Below are 21,503 nucleotides of genomic sequence, written 5' to 3' on the forward strand. Positions count from 1 at the left end.
CTAAATTAAAAATCCTCAAAATTACATTGAAAAATAATTGACATAGCAAAATTAAAAAATACATTCTCCTGTAATTATTCATTAGGATGCAGGAGAAAATAGTAATTTGGGTTGCTAGCATGTGCGGACCACTTAGCGAAAATCTCATTTTTCTGCATTATGTAATACGCTTTCGTCTGAGGGTCCAAATAAGAAATGTCCACAGTCATTATCTGAAAATCCTAAGTGATTCGTGATTAGATCAAGATTAAAAATATTTCAAATCCCAAAAATCCAAAACACACAATCTAAATCAACAAGCACTTACGAAAGTGATTTAGATTGTTTGTTTTTCAGAATAATTAATAAATCGACACAAACGATTTTTACGTGGAAAAAACCACAATTGGACACCTCCAACTGTGATTAAAAAACCACGGGCGAAACGCCACTAACCAATCCACTACTGAAGTAAAAAGATTACAAAGATATCATACAAATTACCCAACTCAGTCAATCTGTCTTCGAATCTTCTGTAACTCTTTTTCCACGACTTCGTCTCGGAACTGATCAATCCTGAAGTTGATTCCACAACCTCACTTGTCGAATGAACGACCATGTATAAGATCAAACGCCTTTTGAAACTATACGCTTGAATCTTCGGAATCCACCGAAGAGAACTCTCTCTTGAATTTAAAGAAACCAACTCCTTGATGTATGTATTTTAGATCATGAGTGAAGAACTCTTCTCAAGACATCAAGGAAAACTCACAAAAAACTCTCCACAAGAAAACCTCAGAAAAACTCAAAGTAGATCTAAAAAAGTAATCCTAAAGTTTGGAGAAACCAACTACTTATAGAATTCCGGATTCTGAAGCTCGCTCGAGCGAGAAGCTTATCTCGCGTGACTTCCATAAGTACCTTCGCTCGAGCCATAAAGTCTTCGCTCGAGCGAGGAATAAACTCTTTCAGGTTTGTACGCAGATGCAGTTCTTCGCTCGAGCCTCCAATGCTTCGCTCGAGCGCACAATGTCCTCTTTCAGGTTTGCAGCCAGACGCAGTCCTTCGCTCGAGCGAGTCCTTCTTCGCTCGAGCGAGCAACACAAAACAGCACAGAAATTACAACTCGATTACACAAGTTTGTTCGTGGAATTGACAAGACTTAGGGACCTAACATTATCAAACGTTCTTCGTTTTTTATCTCAAGTTCTCTCATCTCCAACAAATGTTCTTCCTTTTAATCTCCAGTTCTTTCATCTCCTGTAATGCTTGAATCATTTTTTCTTCTCTTTCAACTTTTTTCATTTTCTTTTCAACAAGGTGTTAGTTAATGTCTCCAACAAATTATTATATTTGTGGGTTTCAGCTTGAACAACTCCACTTTTCTGAAGCAATTCTTTTGCAAATTTCCTACCCATGGCCTTGCAGAGACACTACCCTCACCGATTGGATTATTACCAACAGTTGGTTTGTTACCAACACTTGGATTGTTATCGTCTTCAAGAGAAATTATTCATAGGGGATTCGAGAGCTGAATTAGGGGGAAACAGTGTACGTGTCATTGACTTCATTGTGTTCATAGGAGCTATATCTCGCCACCTGATATTGTTTTGCAAGATTGACCAGCAATGTTCAAAAGTAAAATGTTTGTTTTCATCTTGATGGTATAAAAATTTTGCTTGAAGCATCTGCATCAATAAAATATTTAATTAATTAATTAATTTTTATATGAGACAAAATAATAAAAAAAAAAACTAACATAATAAATGAAAATGAAATCTTACTATATCAACTTGAGACATCTCACTTGGGTATAGATTTTCAACTTGCGCCAAACACCCACGAAATTTGTTGCAACATTTCATGATTACACACCATCTAGATGAGATAAACACTTGTGTTCTTGAGTGATCATTCTGCAGCGAGTAATAATTTTAAAAAATTCTTCCCCAAAAATGAGTATGAGATTGCAAATTCCCAATAATTGGGTCTTCAGTACTGTGACACCAAACTCTACAAATTGCCACATCTTCTTGAGTAGTAAATGATTTTCCTCTCTTTGTTTGTGATGAACCTTCCATACTGATTGTGTGAAAAAACATACCAAATATATATATATATATATATGTAGATTGAAGACAATGTGTATTCAAATGGAGATTGGTTGTTTAGTTTTATAGGGAGTAAAAATATGACCCTTTTTTTTATCCATTTAATTATAATCGTTAAAAATCAGTTGTTTCAAGCATTTCTCAATTGGAGGAAAAAAAAGAGTCGTTGCTCATTTTTTGTATATTCAATGACAAAAGAGCACCGTTGGATTAGACAATCCAACGGTCAAAATTGATCCTTATCTCTCTATATCTCTCATCTCTCTGTCACTCTATCTCTCATTCATTCTAGAATCACCATCCCCTACTTTGCTCTGTCTCTCTACCCATCTCTAATGCCTCTCCACAACCAGTCTGCATCTCTCTCCTTTGCCCTCACCCTCACCGATTAAAGCTTTCCTCACTCACTCTCTTCCTCTGTGTCTCATCTATCGTTGCTCATCACCATAACTACCACCTTCAACCACAACAACCACCAAACCCTTCCAATCTCCAACCCTCAAACCCTTCCGATCCTTCTCCGATCTCCAACCTTCTTCTCCATCACAACCCCTTATCTCTCTCATTTCTTTCCTATCTCTCAATCTCCATCTTTTTTTATCAAAACCCTCTCTCTCTCTCTCTCTCTCTCTCTCTCTCTCTCTTCATCCTTCTCCCTCGTCTCCTCCCCAGATCCACCATCACTAGCAGCAGATGGATGATACAGAAGAAACCGAAGATCGCAGATCATTATCTCTGTGTGTGTTTGTGTGTGTGTGTGTCACAAACCCTTCTTCGTATATCACAAAGAAGATGAAAACAAAGATGAGAACCAAGACCGCAGATCACAAAGATCACAGATCAGGAGCTTATTCGAGCCCTCTTTGCAGATCGCAGAATTCGAAGCAGAGCTGTCGCCAGAAATCAAAACCCACATCTCAAATCCATCAACCACCAGAAATTCCTGGTATTTATTGTTTAAAATTCATTTGAAGTTGCTTGTTTGCATTGAAATTGTTTGATTATTATTGTTATTGTTGTCTATGATTTCTTTTTTTTTGAAGGGTTTAGTTGTTGAAACAATTTATTTTTAAAAAAAATTATGTTTTAAATAATTTCTTTAAGAAAAAATTTGCTGAATTTGGTTTTGCAAAAAATAACTCTGTTTTTTGGGAAGGATGAAGGAGAGAAGGAAGAAAAAGGTTGATTTTGGGTGAGTTGGCACATTTGGCAACTGCTAAAGCTTGTGCCAAATTTGGCACATGTTTTGGCATTTGCCAAATTTGATAGTTGCTATATGGAACCATTGGAGAGCCCCTTTTCACCCAAAGCTGCTATATTATAATTTTGACAGCTCCAATGGCAAACCATTGGAGATGCTCTAACTTGTCATTTTAGTACATTGATTTTTTTATAAATGAGAAAAATTACAAAGCATACAATAAAAAAAAAATTTGACAAATTACAAATATATTCTTTAAGGTTTGCTGAAAATACCGATTTTCCTTAAAGTTTGAAAAATTGCAAATACCTCCCTTGTCAAAAATTTTTATTTAACAAAATTAACGGAAAAAATAAAAATCCAAACTGCTCTCCTATACAATGATAAAATTTTCTAAATTATTAATTGAAATAAATTTTTGATATGATTAAAATTATTAATTGACTTAATGATTTAGTAATAAAATTGACCATTTGTTATAAAAATTAAAAACTTCAGAGATAGGGAGGTAATTTTCAGAACCATTGAGGACAAATTGTATTTTAAGTAAATTTCAGGAGATATATTTATAATTTACTAAAAAAAATTTATCAGTCATATACTAAAAAAAAAAAGTTCTCCTAAATCAATAGATATGAAAAATATTTTCCATTGAAAAAATAGATTGACATGGCAAGTACATTGACAAATATGGATTGTCATGACAAGTAAATTGACATTATTTGGTAGTTATGGAACACAATTACGTAGTGCCCTAGAAATGTTGTGATTGGTGGAGGAGGATGGCTCATAATTTTGTATTAGGTGATTGGGAACAATAGAGGGCATGGTGTATTGTGATTGGTAAGGAACACAGCCATGTAGTGCCTCAAGAGCACCAAATAATTTTTTTTCCCTCCACACACTTTCAAACTTTTTAGAATTTATTCTTTAAAAGATTTTTTTTAAATCATTATTGTAATGCCCCAAATAATAACAACAACCTACATCATAATATTCCGTAAAATGAATCACTAGCATTATATTTAACATTTCATTGATACTCCTTGATCATACAAAGATGACTTATGTGTGTATATATTCATAAATCATAAATCCTAAATCTGTAGCATATGACATGTGCACATAATTTGAAATAAAAGGAGAATTCCAAGTCAATGCTTGAGTACAACAAAATGAGTTCAAGTCAATCCAATTAAATCCTATGGCTTGTACAAAAATAATTACACAAGAAACAAAAGAAGTTTTTGGCTCCAAGTCCTCTCAAGCTATGTCTTTGGTAAAGGTATATCATTAGCACTTGAAAATTGTTTTGCACATAGGGTAAGCTAAAGCCCAATAGAGATACTTTTAACACAATGTATAAAACTTAACGAAGTCATAAGGTGAATGCATATGCATGCCATTTATCAAACGTTTTACACTTTTATGTCAAAACAATGCAATGCAAGGATTATATATCAATTCATGAAAAATATCCTTTTATATTAGAAAATAGGGCAGTGGATACAAAACATTGAGAATCTCTAGGTACGTGTCTGCCAGTAGGCTATACAAGCACTACCAAAACCATTTTACCAGCACTAACTGGAAGGATCGGCACCTAATCGCGCGAGTTTCTAGACTTTCACCAAGGACACACAAAGCAACATAATAACCATAACTACACATTCTAATCAGATTTACCAAGATATACACATTTTTTCTCAAAACAATGCATTTTCAATGTTTAAGAATAAAACTATACTCAATGCAAGATGTATGAGTAATTAGTTTCAATTCACCTAATTCTCATGTAATTTCTACAATAATCAAAGCTATCATCTACCAATAACCTAAAACAGATATTTCTACTCAACAGATAATTTTTCAACCATAGATATTGATATAGGCCGCAAGATACCACATTGAGGTCGCTTAAGTTACATTTATAGTCTTTGAATTTTGTTTATTTGGCAAAGATGATGTGTTTTGTCCACTTGTACAGATTTGGCAGGCAACATGCAAATTCAGGTGACAAGTGGCACAAAAGCAGATTCTCCTAGCAAGTACTAAAAAATTCTCGACCTGCCCACTCACCGCACGTGCGGCCTACCACTGCTCGAGCAAAAATTGTGGGCGCTCGAGCGGCCTACCTAGGGACACGTGCCCAAAATTTTGAGCTCGTTCTGCTGAGAATAAAAAGAAGAAAAATAGGTTGCTCTAGGGTTCTGAAATTTTCCAAAGGATAGAAGGGGCTAGGGTTTGAATAGAAGGGTTTCAAGCTTCAAGAATATCTCTCATGGTGGTTTCCTCTTCCTCTACCTCTTTCCACTCCTCCATGAGTGGCTAGTTCTTCTATTCCTAGGGTTTTGATGAAACCTTAGCCAAGTAAGTAGGGTTTTCTTTTTGATTTTTGATTATGTAATGGTTTGAACAAGTTGTATGTTATTCAAGAAGTTTTTAAATATATTTTTCATTATTTCTTCAAGTATTCTTGTTTCTGTTATTATTGAATGCTTTCCATGCAATGGTTTTCTTCGTTTTCATATTCAAGGTATGAGACGAGCTGTACTATAAGGGACGAGTTGTTTTACTACCCTAGTTTAGAGTGAACGACTCATGCTACTTAAGATGGTTCGTGCCTATACGTTGAACATGATAATTCTCTTGATCAATGCATCGAACTTGTAGTTGCGGAGTATTATTTGGTTCGAACAGGACATAATCGATTTTCAAATTGAGACCTTATTTATGTAACTAATGGTGACTTCATTACCTTGGGTTTTTTTTCCCAAAAATCAGTAAACTCAATTTTATTTTTAATTGCTAGGTTAAATTCTTAGTTTATTTTAGTTATTATTAGTTTATGAATCATCATCTTTTTGATCAAAATTAAATTAGGAATTTAACAATTAAATTAATTTAATTTCACATTTATCCCTGTGGAACAACACCTGGACTTACCATTGTTCTAAGGAATTTGGTACAGTTTAGTGTTTATTTTTGATGTGTAAAACAACCCATCAAATTTTGGTGCCGTTGTCGGAGACTTCTAGCAAAATTAATTAATTTAAAGTTATATTCTAATTTTAATTTTTAGTTAGGATATTATGTTTTCGTGTTGCTAAGTGTGCAAGGTTTTTGAAAGTGGAGCTATCACCGAAGTGCAAACAGAGCACAATCAAGCTTTAAAAACAACCGCAACACTAAAGTACTTTAGAAAAAAAAAAGAAAAAAAAAAGAAGAAGCAAATACTCGCAAGCAAAGAACCAAGTGTTAAAAATAGAGAGTTCAAGTGGAGATTGGAAACAACGGTCTACACATCAAGCACTCGCAAATGAGTAAAGCGTTTTCATTAAATCATTGTGAGTATTTTCTCCTTTGGTATTTGGCTTTTATAACTTAGTGCACAAGAGTCAGAACTTAGTGTGTTTGTGTGTGTGAGTGATGTATGTATGGGCACTGTTCTTGCGCCCTGAATTGTAGAGTGTGGACATTGAACTAGAAAGGACTCCCAGGAACCTTAGAGTCTCTTCCCGTGTTCTTAGGCTTGATTATCCATATCCATACTCGGAGCCATTAGAGATGGTGACCCGAATTTCCCGAATTGGCCCAATCAAACCCTTAGAGATTACTTCACACCCACTGCATATACATCAACATCATGCATTCAATTACTCGATACCACCGCTGCTCATTGTGAGATTAAGTCTAGCACCATCCAAATGCTCCCATCATTCCATGGACTAGCTCATGATGATCCTTACAAACATCTGCATGAATTTCTGAAAATTTTATGTACAGTAAAGATCTAGAATTTCACCAATGAGGCCTTAATGTTGCGATTGTTTCCGTTTTCACTGAAGGATAAAGCCAAACACTGGTTAAACTCCTTACCTGTTAATTCTATGACAACATGGGACCAATTACAACAGAAGTTTTTGGAGAAGTACTTTCCCATTGGTAAGACCAACCAACTCTGGCGAGCCATCACCAATTTTGCTCAAATTGATGGCGAAGAATTTCATGAAACATGGGAAAGACTTTGTGACCTTCTCCAACAGTGTCCCCACCACCAAGTGCCTGATTGGCAACTTGTTCAAACCTTTTACTATGGCTTAACTGAGCCTCATTGCCAAATGGTGTATTCTTCTTGTGGTGGGACATTCATGTCAAAAAATGATGCCGATGCATGGCAATTATTTGAGAACCTAAGTGATAATTCCCTTCACCATGCCTTCACAGCCCAACAAATACAGTAACCTCTAGTTGGAGCCCCAAAAAAAGGGGGCATTTGTGAGGTAAGGCATAATGTAGTGTAAGCCCCATAAGTAGAGGCATTGTCTCGTAAAATGGACCAATTATTAGTTTCAGGACATGCCCCTACACTACAAGTTTAGACTCAATTTCACGAGGCATGTGTTATTTGTGCGAGCCCTACTCACGACTTGAGTGAGTGCCCTTCGGCATCACAATTTTTGGAGTTAGTCCAAGAGTATATGAATGCGGCTCAAGGTTTCTCCAAACTGGGTAACGACCCATATTCTAACACATATAACCCGGGATGGAGGAACCACTCTAATTTTTCATGGAGACTTCTTCACAAGGCACTTCTTACAACCCTCCACCACCAAGGCAGAAGTTTAATAATTTTTCCAACCAATCTTCTTATCGCCCACTACGACCTTACCAGCAACCACAACCCTTACCTATTCCTCATGGCAACTCAGCTTTTGAGACTCAGGTGTTAGAAGTTCTTTCAGAGCTTAAGGGGTTAGCACCAGTAGTTCACTACCACACTCAATCCATTGCCAAGCTAGAAGCCCAATTAGGGCAAATAGCTAATAACATGAACAAGAGAGAGGAGGGAAAATTATCGAGTCAAACTGTGACCAACCCTAAGGGTCAATATGAGGCAGAGGGGTCGAGTGGGAATGGAAAGCACCATGACCAGGTGTAAGAGGTGATTACTTTGAGAAGTGGAAGGGAGTTAGAGCCTCAGCCAGTTATGTCTGATGCAAATAAGGCTAAGAAGGGTGACCACGGTAGTAAACCCAATTAAAGCAAGTGAGGGAGAAATACATAAAGGGGATGACTTAGTCCCTAGTACTTCAAATGAGTCTAAGGCACCGTTTTCCCAATGCCTTGATACACAGTCCCCTTTTAATAAGAAGGCGGCATCCATGGAAGCGATCATGAAGGTCTTTAAACAGGTTAAAATCAACCTCCCCTTGTTAGAGGCGATTAAACAAGTACCTTCCTATGCAAAATTTTTAAAGGACCTATGTACGCAAAAGCATAAATCTAGGACACACGTGTCCCAAAAGGTCATACGCACGAAGCAAGTAAGCTCCATTTTATTGAGTGACACACATCCCCAAGCTTGAAGACCCCGGTGCCCAAACCATTGCATGCATTATAGAGGATCATTTCATTGATGGGGGCTTGTTAGATTTAGGGGGTAGTGTCAATTTGTTGTCGTACTCTATATATGAGGAATTCAGGCTTGGCGAGTTAAAGCCCACTATTGTCACACTCCAGTTGGCTGACTGGTCCCTCAAAGTGCCACGTGGCATGATTCAGGATGTGCTAGTAAAGGTCGATAGGTTTTATTTTCCTGTTGATTTTGTGGTTATAAATATGGAACTGGTAGCCAGCTGTAGGAAACAAATCCTGATGATCTTAGGTCGACCTTTCTTGGCTACGACTAATGCATGTATTAATTGTCGTACCGGAGTTATGGATGTTTCATTTGGGAATACGCAAGTGAAACTCAATGTTTTCCAAGCATCCCAATAACCCCATGAAAGAGAGAAGTGCTTATTTGTTGATATTGTGGGCTCGATAGTAGAGGAGGTTTTACCCTCCATTCTCATAGAGGACCTTTTAGAGGCTTGTTTAGCTCATTTTAGGTTTGACGATTTTGATATTGACAGGTCAATTGAGGAAGTGAATGCTTTACTTGATTCTTCTTCTACACCGGATTTTCCTCTATGGAAAGCATAGTTTGAGTCCCTTCCTCCTCTTTCTAGAGAGCCTGCCATATCATCCTTAGTCACACCACCTATACTTGAGTTGAAGCTACTCCCGGCCACACTCAAGTATGCCTTTTTAGGGTCTCAGGATACTTTACCAGTCATCATTGCATCTGACTTAACTGCAGGGCAGAAGAGTCAATTAATGAATGTTCTCATGGCACATCAGAGTGCTATAGGGTGGTCGGTGGCTGATTTAAGAGGGATAGATCACTCCATGTGCATGAATCATATACATTTAGAGGAGGATGCCAAACCTTCTCATGAAATGCAACGGAGGCTCAATCCTAACATGAAAGAGGTAGTAAAAAAAGAGGTTTTAAAGTTATTGGATACAGGTATTATATACCCCATCTCCGATGGTAAGTGGGTGAGCCCCACACAAGTGGTGCCCAAGAAATCGATCACCACTGTTGTTGATAATGAGCAAGGAGAGTTAGTCCCCACACGAACCACCACCAGGTGGCGAGTGTGCATTGATTATCATAGGCTCAATTCCATGACTAGGAAGGATCACTTTCCTTTATCTTTTATTGATCAAATCCTAGAGGGATTAGTAGGGCTGAGTTACTATTGTTTCCTTGATGGCTATTCTAGCTACAATTAAGTTCCTATGTATTCTGATGACCAGGAAAAGACCACCTTCACATGTCCTTTTAGCACTTTCGCTTATCGCCGAATGCCTTTTAGGCTTTGCAATGTACCGGCGACCTTTTAACAATGCGTGATGGCTATCTTCTTTGACATAGTGGAGAAATTCTTAGAGGTCTTCATGGATGACTTCTCCGTGTTTGGGTCGTCTTTTGAGGAATGTCTCCAAAACTTAAGTAAAGTCCTTACTCATTGTGTGGAGACAAACCTTGTTTTGAGTTGGGAAAAGAGCCATTTTATGGTTCAAGAGGGTATTGTGTTAGGACATATTCCTTGTGGTATAGAGGTCGATAAGGCCAAGGTCGACTTGATCTCTGGCCTGCCCCCACCTACTTTTGTGCGCCAAGTGTGCTCATTGTTATGGCACGCAGGTTTTTACCGTCGATTTATCAAAGACTTTAGTAAGATCTCACACCCCTTATGCACTCTATTGGCTAAGGATGCTCTGTTTGTCTTTGACAAAGCATGCTTGGTGGCATTCGAAACACTCCAAGTTGCACTTTCTACGGCCCCCATCATGCAATCTCTTGATTGGTCCCTTCCTTTCAAGATTATGTGTGATGCATCTAATCATGCCCTCGGCGTCGTTATAGGCCAAAGGGTGAATAAAGTGCTCCATGTTATAGACTATGCTAGTCGTACTCTTTCTAATGCTCAATTAAATTACACTACCACTGAGAAAAAGTTGCTAGCTGTTGTCTTTGCACTTGAAAAGTTCTGGTCCTACCTTCTAGGGTCTAAGGGTATTGTGTTCACTGATCATGCCACTTTGTGGTACCTATTGTCTAAAAAGGAGACCAAACCTACATTGATTAGGTGGATTCTACTCCTTCAGGAGTTTGACCTAGAAATTAGAGACAAGAAGGGATCTGAGAATGTCGTTGCGGATCATCTATCTTGAATCCTTTTTTAGCACACTAGTGATCCCTTAGCCTTGCACGACTTGTTTTCGGACGAGCAACTTTTTGCGGTGTCACAAGTGAACCCCCCCTCCCCGTGGCGTAGTTTGCTCACATAATGAATTACTTATCAGTTGGGCAAATTCTTAAAACTTGGTCTAAGCAAGATAAAGACCAATTTTTCTCACAAGTGAAGAACTATTTCTGGGAAGACCCAAAATTGTTCAAGTATTGTCCAGATCAAGTGATTCGGCGTTGCGTGCCTGAGAGTGAAACCCATAGCATTCTCACCTTTTGTTACTTTCATGCATGTGGCAGCCATTTCAGTGGGCAGAAAATGGCCGCCAAGGTTTTACAATGTGGGTTCTATTAGCCCTCTATCTTTAAAGATGCCCATAACTTTTGTAGAGCTTGTGTGCATTGTCAATGAATGGGCTCTATGTCACAACGATATATGATGTCGATGACCCCTATTTTGATTGTTTAGATTTTTAATGTTTGGGGCATCGACTTTATGGGTCCCTTTCCACCATCTTTTGGATTTGAATACATTTTGGTAGTCATGGACTATGTATCCAAGTGGGTTGAAGCAGTGGTCACCAGAACGAATGACCACAAAGTTGTGGTTAAATTCCTCCATAAAACCAGTTTCTATCATTTTGGGTTCCCACGTGCCATAATTAGTGACGGTGACAAACATTTTTGCAACCGATTCTCTGAGGCATTGGTGCGCAAATACATGATCACTCACAAAGTTGGCACTCCTTATCACCCCCAGAGTAGTGGTCAAGTAGAGGTTTCTAATAGGGATGTCAAACACATCCTCGAGAAAACTGTGAGGCCCGATAGGGAAGACTGGTCCACTAGGTTGGTGATGCACTTTGGGCCTATCGCACTGCATATAAGACACCCATTGGGATGTCTCCATATAGGATTATATTTGGGAAAGCGTGCCACCTCCCCGTTGAGTTAGAGCACCGAGCTTTGTGGGCTATTAAAAAGTTCAATTTTGATAAGGTAAAAGCCGGAGTTAGAGGAGCTTTACAATGATGCATATGAGAGCTCCAAAATTTACATGGCTACGACTAAGGCATTTCATGATAAACATATATCTCGTAAGTCCTTCGAGCCTCACCAAAAAGTGTGGTTGTTCAATGCCAAATTGCGGTTGTTTCTGGGTAAACTTTGGTCTCGATGGGAGGACCATATGAGGTTATCGAAGTATTTCCGCATAGGGTGGTTAGGTTGATTCAGTATCCAGAATCGAGGCGCCTAAAGCTAACTCGACCTATGGGGCTACCATACGGAGTTCAAGCTGAGGTAGTTTTGAAGCAATCTCTACACCTTTGGGTATTTAAACTAGACTTTAGTCTAAAAAATTCCAAACCTTTGCATTCTAGGCTTTTCCATTCGAACTCTAGTTTTCACTGTCTTAGTTGGTCTCATAGGAACTTACTACAAACACAGTTAGGTAGCTAGACCAAACCGTCAAATGTAGTTCTGGCATGGCGGACACCAAAGGACTTGCGCCTTTAAAGGATTTAAAGTCTCCTAGACTCAAAGTAATTACGATGGAAGATATATTGGGTCCGTCAAGTGGACAACCTCAATCATCCACCCTCTCTCAATATAATCCACAAAATGTTTCAATCTTTGGCCATTGACCTTGAAGGTTGTACCTACTTGTGGGTTTTTAAATCTTAATTTATTTTAGTTATTATTAATTTATGAATCATCATCTTTTTGATCAAAATTAAATTAGGAATTTAACAATTAAATTAGTTTAATTTCACATATGTCATTGTGGATCGATACCTAGACTTACTATTGTTCTAAGGAATTTGGTACAGTTTAGTATTTATTTTTGGTGTGTAAAATGATCCATCAGATTTAATCTCATCATTTTCAAAATGGGAGCGATACTACATATCCAATTCCCCTCTCATCATCAACAGATACATTCTTCTTATTTTTCCAAAACCCAACATCTTTTCCATTTTCTTTCATAAATCAAATATTAATGATTTTTTAACAAAACTTCCTTTACTTTCAAAATCACATTTAAGTAAGGAAATTCCAACATTTCGACACAACCCAACATTTTATACACTTCCACAACCTTTCTCAAGAATTTATTTGAAAAACCCCTATTTTATATTTCAAAATCAAACCTTAGGTTTAACTCAAAATTCTCAAATCACTAAACCTTTTCAAATAGCAAATAATTAAGCTAAGAATCATACCAAAGGTTGAAGAAATCTCTACCGCAACAGTATAAGAGGAAGAAAGCCTTTGACGGAACAAAAAACAAGATGCTCTCCGATTAGAATGAAGCTTTTGACGAGCTCTACCTTTTTATCCAAAGAGTTATGGTGGAGAAATCAATGGGTGAGGGTGTATTTGAGGTTTTAAGCAAGAACTAAAGAGAGAAGGTAAAGAATTAGGGTTTGGAATGTTTTAGAGAGGGAGAGTGAGTGAAAAAGTGATGAAATTTTCCTTTTCTCGATCTGATATACACATAGACCGCTCGAGTGACCTACCCACCACTCCAGCGTCAGATACAATAAGTGACACCGCTCGAGTGCACAATGACCCCCTCTAGAAGTTCAGACCTGTAAAAGACCATTCAAGCGACCAAAACACCGCTCGAGTGAAGAAGTAATGGACTGGACAACAACTCTTTCGAAAAACTAACTCCCAACCTATTTCAAACACAACAATAACTCCCAAATAACTAAACTCAACTAAACAATAACTCCCAAATAACTAAACCCAACTAAAAATAAGAGTAAGAGATTATAAACAACAATTAAAGATATGGAATTCCGGATCTAAAAACATGAAAAGGGTGGGGTCTAAACTAGAACCGTTATAATTATTGTTTGATTTTTACTTTTGAGATGAAATTAAGTTTTGAAAATTCAAATTAAAAAAAATTGTGTTTATTTTTGTCTAATTAATTTCTAATTTTTCAAAAAAAATTCAAAAACCAAAGTCTAAAATTGAACCAAATCAGACCTATTAGCCAAATCAAAATGAAGGGGCGAGCACGTCATTTACAAAAATATTTGGGGAAAATACAGTATAGTGGGATTTTGATAATTTTTTTTTAACAAATACATGGAAAAGTATAGAATTTTAATGATTTGGAACAGGTTGGTTACTAGTTGGTCAAATTGTTGTTGTTCAGAAATTTGCTTCTTCGCTCGAGCGAGGCTTCTTGCACTCGAGCGAGCTTTGTGAGCTCCCAGTATTTTTGCAGGCCTACAGAGATACTGGAAGGGTAGTGTTCTTCGCTCGAGCGAGGCTTCTTGCGCTCGAGCAATGGTATTTGTCTGTAAAACTTCTGGGAGTATGTATTTTGTGCTCGAGTGACGCATCTTATGCTCAAGCGAGGACACTTATTATGTCTGATCGCTCGAGTGACAACTCTTGCGCTCGAGCGAGCCTCGCGTATATCAGTTCGTAGCAACACTTCTTTTCATCACTTTTTGATATCTTTTCACTCACAAACCCTAGACTAGCTCTCTTGCTCTCTCTCTAAAATCTGACTTCTCTCCACAAATACACCTAGATCTAGGGATCTCTCAACCCTACTCTCTTTGATAAAAAGATAGAGCATTCCGCGGACTCCCATTTGATCTGAATAAAGTCGAGTTTGGACATATTTGGAGTTTCTCCACTTCTCTTTTGGGCTTCTACACTTGAGGTAGGGACTCTCTACACCTTACTATGGGTTTTAACTTGTTTATAGGTTATTGTGTGAAGATGATGAGATTTGGGGGCGTTTAGAGCAAACCTATGGTTTGGGTTCAAGCTTGAAAAGAGGGGTTTCTATGTGGCTTTTATATAAATGATTATGGGATTTGGATACGAGGTTATCTTGTGTTAAAATAGTTGATTTTGGCCTTTGGGTTAATATTTGGAAAACAGGAAGCTTTGCCCTAAAATGTCTTAAATAATTATTTTATATAAATAATGAAATTAGTATGGAAAATGTGAATTGGGAGAATGTATAGATGAATGGTGTGGTTGGATTTGTTTAATCACTCACCTATGAAAATTTGACGATTTATCTATTATAAAGATTGTATATTTGTTTAGAAATATTTGTTTTGGGCTATCTGTGGAGGATAGTCATGATTGTTGTAGACATTGCATGTGGATTAAGCGAATTGAAACTAATCCCTTAACCATTATCATTGAATATGATCATGAATGATACATATTGTATATGTATGATATTTGGGAGGAGAAAAGGGATGTACTCCATGTTTTGAGGAGAAGAAAGGGGATGGACTCCATTGAACTAAGTTGGCCTGTGTGTCCAGGGTGAAAGTCCCGAAAACCATTTATATACATGGGTGCCGATTCCCGCGGACAAAATTTTCGTAAAATAGCAAATAGAAGTGAATGTATTTGTATGATGATTTTATCTGTTAGAAACTTGTGAGGTGTAAACTCTATTGATAAGTTAAATACAGTGGATGTATCTATTGAACCAAAATGAATGAATTGAGATGCGAGTTCGGCATAACATGGCTTTGGAAAGAGCTATAAAGATTTCATCATAGGACAATGAACATGTGCATCATACTTATGTTTTGTTAATTCTCATATATTGTGTTAGTATGTTTCTACTGGGCTTTGGCTCACCCTACTTGGGAACCATTTTCAGGTGTTGGGGACATGCCTCCACCAAGGCAATAGCGTGGAGGGACTTTTGAGGAACAGAGCTTCTTTATTTTGTTTTATTCTTTTGTATAGCCACGGGCTTAAATTGTATTGAGCTAGGCTCATATTTGTGTAACCAAGCCACGACTTGGAAAGATGTAAGCCGATAGGGCATATGACTATATGTTTAGTTTCAAACCTCTCAACATTGTAATACATGCTATAGATTCAGGATGAACATTTGTGAATGTATATTACATGCGTTAACTTTTGTAAACGAACTCTAATGAATGAATGCACCTTATTTCTATTATTCTTCCACCTTTGAGTTGGATTTATTGTATTATTTTGGGGGCATTACAACTTTTCTCCAAGTACTTTTGATATTCATGCTTTTTCAGATGCTGACTAGGTTGGTGATCCTTGTGATAGGAAGTCTACTTCTAGTTTTTGCCTTTTTCTGGGTTCAAATTTGGTTTCTTGGACAGCCAAGAAGCAACTCACTGTGGCTCAGTCCTCCACTGAGGCTGAGTACAGGTCCATGGCTTAGGCCAGTGCAGACATTGCTTGGTTTCAGATGCTTCTTTTCGACTTGCACATTTCCTCTTCCTCTGTTCCAGTCTTATGGACTGATAACTTGTATGCATTATCTTTGGCCTCTAACCGTGTCTTCCATGCAAGAACCAAGCATATTGAAATAGATTATCACTTTGTTCGAGAGAAAGTTTCTGCCAAACATGTTTCTTCATACCAAGTGGCTGATGTCTTCACCAAGTCTTTACCAGTTTCTCGGTTTCTTTTTCTTCGATCCAAGCTTCTAGTTGGTCTACCACCTTTCAGCTTGAGGGGGTTTGATAAGGATACTGCTGCACCTGTTATATTTGCAAGGACAAATGCCTTGATTGATAAAAGTCAAGAAAGCAAATACAGAGCAGCTACACTCACAGTTGCAGATAGAGTAGTTGTAGCCAAGTCTACAACGCCAAAGTCATCTCAGGATGCTAAGGCTGTAAAAGCTGCAAGAATAGGCAATTGCAAGAAGATTATTAGAGTTGAGGGTTCATCACAAGTTTGTATGACAGCTGTATGCAATTAAGTCTCTTTGTAACAAATTCAGTTACATGAGTAGATATATTTAGTTTGGTTGTTAGGTACTTCATTCAGTATATATATATTTTAATACTTGTAAAGGAATTGATTGAGATTCATTTTTCTTTTTCAAGAATAATATCAGTAGAAATTCTCTCTCTCTAAAGTTCATCATAATTCTCTCTCTATCTCTCTATCTCTCTCTAAAGTTCATCGTGGTATCAGAGCTTTATAAGCTCTAACGAGCAACAATGGTGACTTAATCTGAAAAGTCTTCTTTATCTTCTAATGTGCTATTGCTAGTCTCAAATCTTAACTCTCTGACTACAGTGAAACTTGAAGCTACAAATTACTCGATCTGGAAAAATCTGATTTAGAATTTCTTTGAAGCTACAGAATTGTTTGGATTTCTTTGATGGTTCTACATCATGCCTGTCTCCAACAATTTCTAAGGAGAATGATCAGTTTGTGTCTAATCCAGAATTTCTGAAATGGAAACTAATTGATTCTTGTCTTTTCAATTGTATTATTGCAACTCTTACACCTTCAATCTTTGCTTCAGTTCTTCACATCAAACGTTGCAAAGACTTGTGGTCTGCATTGGAGAAAAGATCCACCTCTCTATCTCGATCTCATATACATCAACTCAAGAACAAGTTGAGCACAGTTTCAAAGAAAACAAAGTCTATGGAGGTCTATCATTAAGAAATTAGAGATTTGGTTGAACAACTTGCCTAGCCTCTTCACCAGTCTGTGATGAAGATTTAATTCTTTTTGTTCTCAATGGCCTACCTGATGAGTCCAATGCTTTTAAAACAACAATAAGAGCAAAAACAGAGCCTATTTCCATAGATGGCTTGTGTGCCTTGCTTTGTTCAGAAGCCATTCATGTTGAACAAATTCATAAACAAGGATCTTCTATTGAGCTTAATGTGGCTTTTTCTGCTGCTACTGGTTCACATTCTTCTTCTGGCAGATCTACTTTGTCTCCAAACTCTTCTAGCACTTCTTCTAATTGAGGATATTCTTTCAATAACAGAGGAGAAAGATCTCAAGGCTTCTAATCCAAAGGTGGAAGATATTATAATAATCGAGGTAGAATGGGAAGAAGACCTCAGAGTTATGGTTTGATATGTCAGATATGTGGTAAAAGCAATCATTCAGCTTTGGAATGTAGACATCGTATGAATGCTTCATTTTAACCTATTTTTCCATCTTATACCTTGAGCTCTTCTTCTGCAAATCCACAGGTTTTCCTTGCTTATACTTCCTTTCTTCTCTTATGTCTACCTATTCTATGCCTTAATTATCTACATTTGTTGTTGCACCTTGGTATGTGGATTCGGCTGCTACTTCTCATCTTACTCCTGATTTGACCAATTTGCAGTACTATCAGCCTTATCAAGGTCAATATCAGGTTATGATTGGAGATGGCAATACTCTTCCAATTCATAACATAAGCACTTGTATACTAGCTACTCCATCTTTTCGATTTAAGCTTAACAATGTATATCATGTTCCTCAAATTTCTTCTAAATTGTTGTCTATGCATCAACTTACTTCTAATAATGATTGTTTAATAACTTTTGATGATAAATCCTTTGTTATTCAGGACAAACATACTCACAAGGTTCTCTGTAGAGGTCATCATGTCAATGGTCTCTATCAATTTCCTTCCTCTTTTTCTACCATCCCTAAAGCTTTTTTTGGTACTAGTTCTTTTGCCACAATTTGGCACAGACGACTAGGGCATCCTTCTTCTACTAGCATGAATAAAATGATTTCACAATGTAATGTTTCTTTGTCTCACAAAGATTGTATTTCACTTTGTCATCAATGTTATGTATCCGAGAGCCATAAGCTCCCATTTGTACTATCTGCTAATAAATCAATTGCTTCTCTTTTTTAATTCATTCAGATATATGGGGTCTTTTTACTCAATCTGCTTCAGTTTATAAGTTTTATGTTATCTTTGTTGATGATTTTAGCAATTCCACCTGGTTGTATCCTTTGTCTTTCAAGAGTAAGGTCTACTCTAAGTTTTTAGAGTTTAAACCCTATGCTGAGCTTCAATTCTCTATCTCTCTTAAAAGTTTACGAACTAATGGTGGTGGAGAGTATACTAGTGGTCAATTTCAAATTTTTTAAACCACTTCAGATATTGTTCATCAGATGAGTTGTCCTCATACTCCATCTCAGAATGGGGTGGCTGAAAGAAAACATAAACACTTGATTGAGACAGCTATAGCACTTCTTGATTAGTCTTCTATGCCTCTCAAGTTTTGGTTTGAAGCTTTTGCTACTACTACCTATTTGATTAACAAAATGCCTAGTCCTAAGCTAGGTAATCTTAGTCCTTTTGAGCTCTTGTTTCATAAACCTTCAGACTATGCATTTCTTAGAGTATTTGGCTGTAAGTGTTATCCTTGGCTTCGACCTTATACCACCCATAAGTTACAGCCTAGGTCTCAAGAGTGTGTTTTCATTGGTTATCACTCCAGCTATAAAGGATACAAATGTCTAAATTTAGCTACTGGTGCTGTTCATATTTCAAGGCATGTTGTTTTTGATGAAACCTCTTTCTCTTTTACTATGTCTAGTTCTTCCTTACCTCCCATTGTTTCTGCTAAACAAGTTGTTAAATCTTTTTTTTTTTTTTTGGGAACTTCATCTGTGCATCTTTCTTCTCATACCAACAACCCTCCTTCTTTGTCATCTCCTCATCCTTTTTCCTGATATTGTAGCCCCTGCTTCAGTATCTCCACCAACTGATACTGCTGCACATGTTTCATCTTCACTAGCTACAACTGTAGCACCTGTTTTAGTTTCTTCACCTCCAGCTATAAGTCTTTCCATTCCTATCCTTCCTCCTTCTTTGTCTTAACTCTCATCCTATGATAGCTAGAGCTAAAGTTGCCCAGCTTGGTTTTTTTGCTTCCTTTCTCACTTCTGAACCAAAGTCTTACAAAGATGCTCTTCAAAGTTCTCATTGGTTTAAGTCCATGCTTAAGGAATTTCAAGCTCTTCAAGCTCAGCATACATAGTCTCTTGTTCCTTCTCCTCCTCATCAAAATCTTGTGGGTTGTAAATGGGTTTTTCGTATCAAAAAGACTTCCAATGGATCTATTGCCAGATACAAATCTTGACTTGTTGCAAAAGGCTATCTTCAAGAAGCAGGTGTGGATTTTCTTGACACTTTTAGTCCTGTTGCCAAGCAGCCAACCATACGAGTGTTTCTGTGTATTGCTCTTTATTACAATTGTAAAATTCAACAATTGGACATATCCAATGCCTTTTTGCATGGCAAACTTAACAAAGATGTTTATAGGTCTCAACCTCTTAGCTTTGAGAGTTCATAATTTCCTAATTATGTTTGCAAATTAAACAAAGCTCTCTATGGGTTGAAACAAGCTCCAAGAGCTTGGGTCTCTACTTTCTCTAATTTTTTGCTCAAGCTTCGTTTTGTCAATAGTCATTATGATAATGCTTTGTTTTTTCAAGACACTCCTTCCTCTCTTACCTATCTTTTGGTCTATGTAGATGATATTCTTGTGACTGAAAATTCCTCTTCTCATCTTTAAAGTCTGATTTCTCATATGCATTCAGTCTTTTCTCTTAAAGAGCTTGGAAATCTTTCCTATTTTTTAGGTATCTCAGTTTCTTCCACAGCCTCAGGATATTTTTTGTCTCAATCTTGTTATGCTTCCTCTTTTCTTCACAAAGCTGGGATGAGTGATTGCAAACCTGCTTCCTCTCCTATGTCAATTAAACTCTCTTCATTTTCTTCTTCTTTTGAGGCTTTCTCTAATCCTTCTCTTTATCGAAGTCTTGTTGGAGGTCTTCAGTATTTGACAATTACTAGACCAGATCTGGCCTTTGTTGTCAACCATGCTTGTCAACATATGCAGTGTCCATCTCAGAATGATTTTGCTTTGGTTAAGAGACTGTTTCAGTTTGTCAAAGGCACCTTGCATCATGACCTGTCCTTTTCTCCAAGTACTTTTGATATTCATGCTTTTTCAGATGCTGACTGGGTTGGTGATCCTTGTGATAAGAAGTCTACTTCTGGTTTTTGCCTTTTTTTGGGTTCTAATTTGGTTTCTTAGACAACCAAGAAACAACCCACTGTGGCTCAGTCCTCCACTGAGGCTAAGTACAGGTCCATGGCTCAGGCTAATGCAGAGGTTGCTTGGCTTCAGATGCTTCTTTCCAACTTGCATATTTCCTCTTCATCTGTTCCTGTCTTATGGACTGATAACTTGTCTGCATTATCTTTGGCCTCTAACCCTGTTTTCCATGCAAGAACCAAGCATATTGAAATAGATTATCACTTTGTTCGAGAGAAAGTTTTTGCCAAACAACTGCTCATTCGTCATGTTGCTTCTTCAGACCAAGTGGCTGATGTCTTCACCAAGTCTTTACTAGTTTCTTGGTTTCTTTTTCTTCAATCCAAGCTTCCAGTTGGTCTCCCACCTTTTAGCTTAAGGGGGGCTAATAAGGATACTGCTGCACCTGCTATATTTGCATGGAAAAATGCCTCGATTAATGAAAGTCAAGAAAGCAAAGACATAGCAGCTACACTCTCAGCTGCAGATAGAGCAGTTGTGGCCAAGTCTGCAAAGCCAAAGTCATCTTAGGATGCTAAGGCTATAAATGCTACAAAAATAGGCAATTGCAAGAAGAGTATTAGAGCTGAGGGTTCATCATAAGTTTGTATGACAGCTGTATGCAATTAAGTCTCTTTGTAACAAATTTAGTTACATGAGTAGATATAGTTAGTTAGGTTGTTAGGTACTTCATTCAGTATATATATATTTTTTAATACTTGTAAAGGAATTGATTGAGATTCATTTTTCTTTTTCAAGAATAATATCAGTAGAAA

At 37.3% G+C, this 21,503-nt stretch overlaps 1 long non-coding RNA gene and 1 pseudogene across 1 annotated transcript; both read left to right on the top strand.

Moving 5' to 3' along the window:
* The first annotated feature begins 2,324 nt into the window (after positions 1–2,324).
* LOC114278744 (uncharacterized) lies at positions 2,325–15,853 on the top strand. The gene is made up of 3 exons (XR_003635053.2): positions 2,325–3,036; positions 5,279–6,638; positions 15,537–15,853. It is a non-coding gene; the product is annotated as an uncharacterized LOC114278744 (long non-coding RNA).
* On the top strand, positions 7,862–13,732 carry LOC145804338 (uncharacterized; annotated as a pseudogene).
* Positions 15,854–21,503: the final 5,650 nt, after the last annotated feature.

The sequence above is a fragment of the Camellia sinensis genome, chromosome 12 (genome assembly GCF_055761805.1).
Source record: "Camellia sinensis isolate YWXY chromosome 12, ASM5576180v1, whole genome shotgun sequence".
Taxonomy (NCBI): Eukaryota; Viridiplantae; Streptophyta; class Magnoliopsida; order Ericales; family Theaceae; genus Camellia; species Camellia sinensis.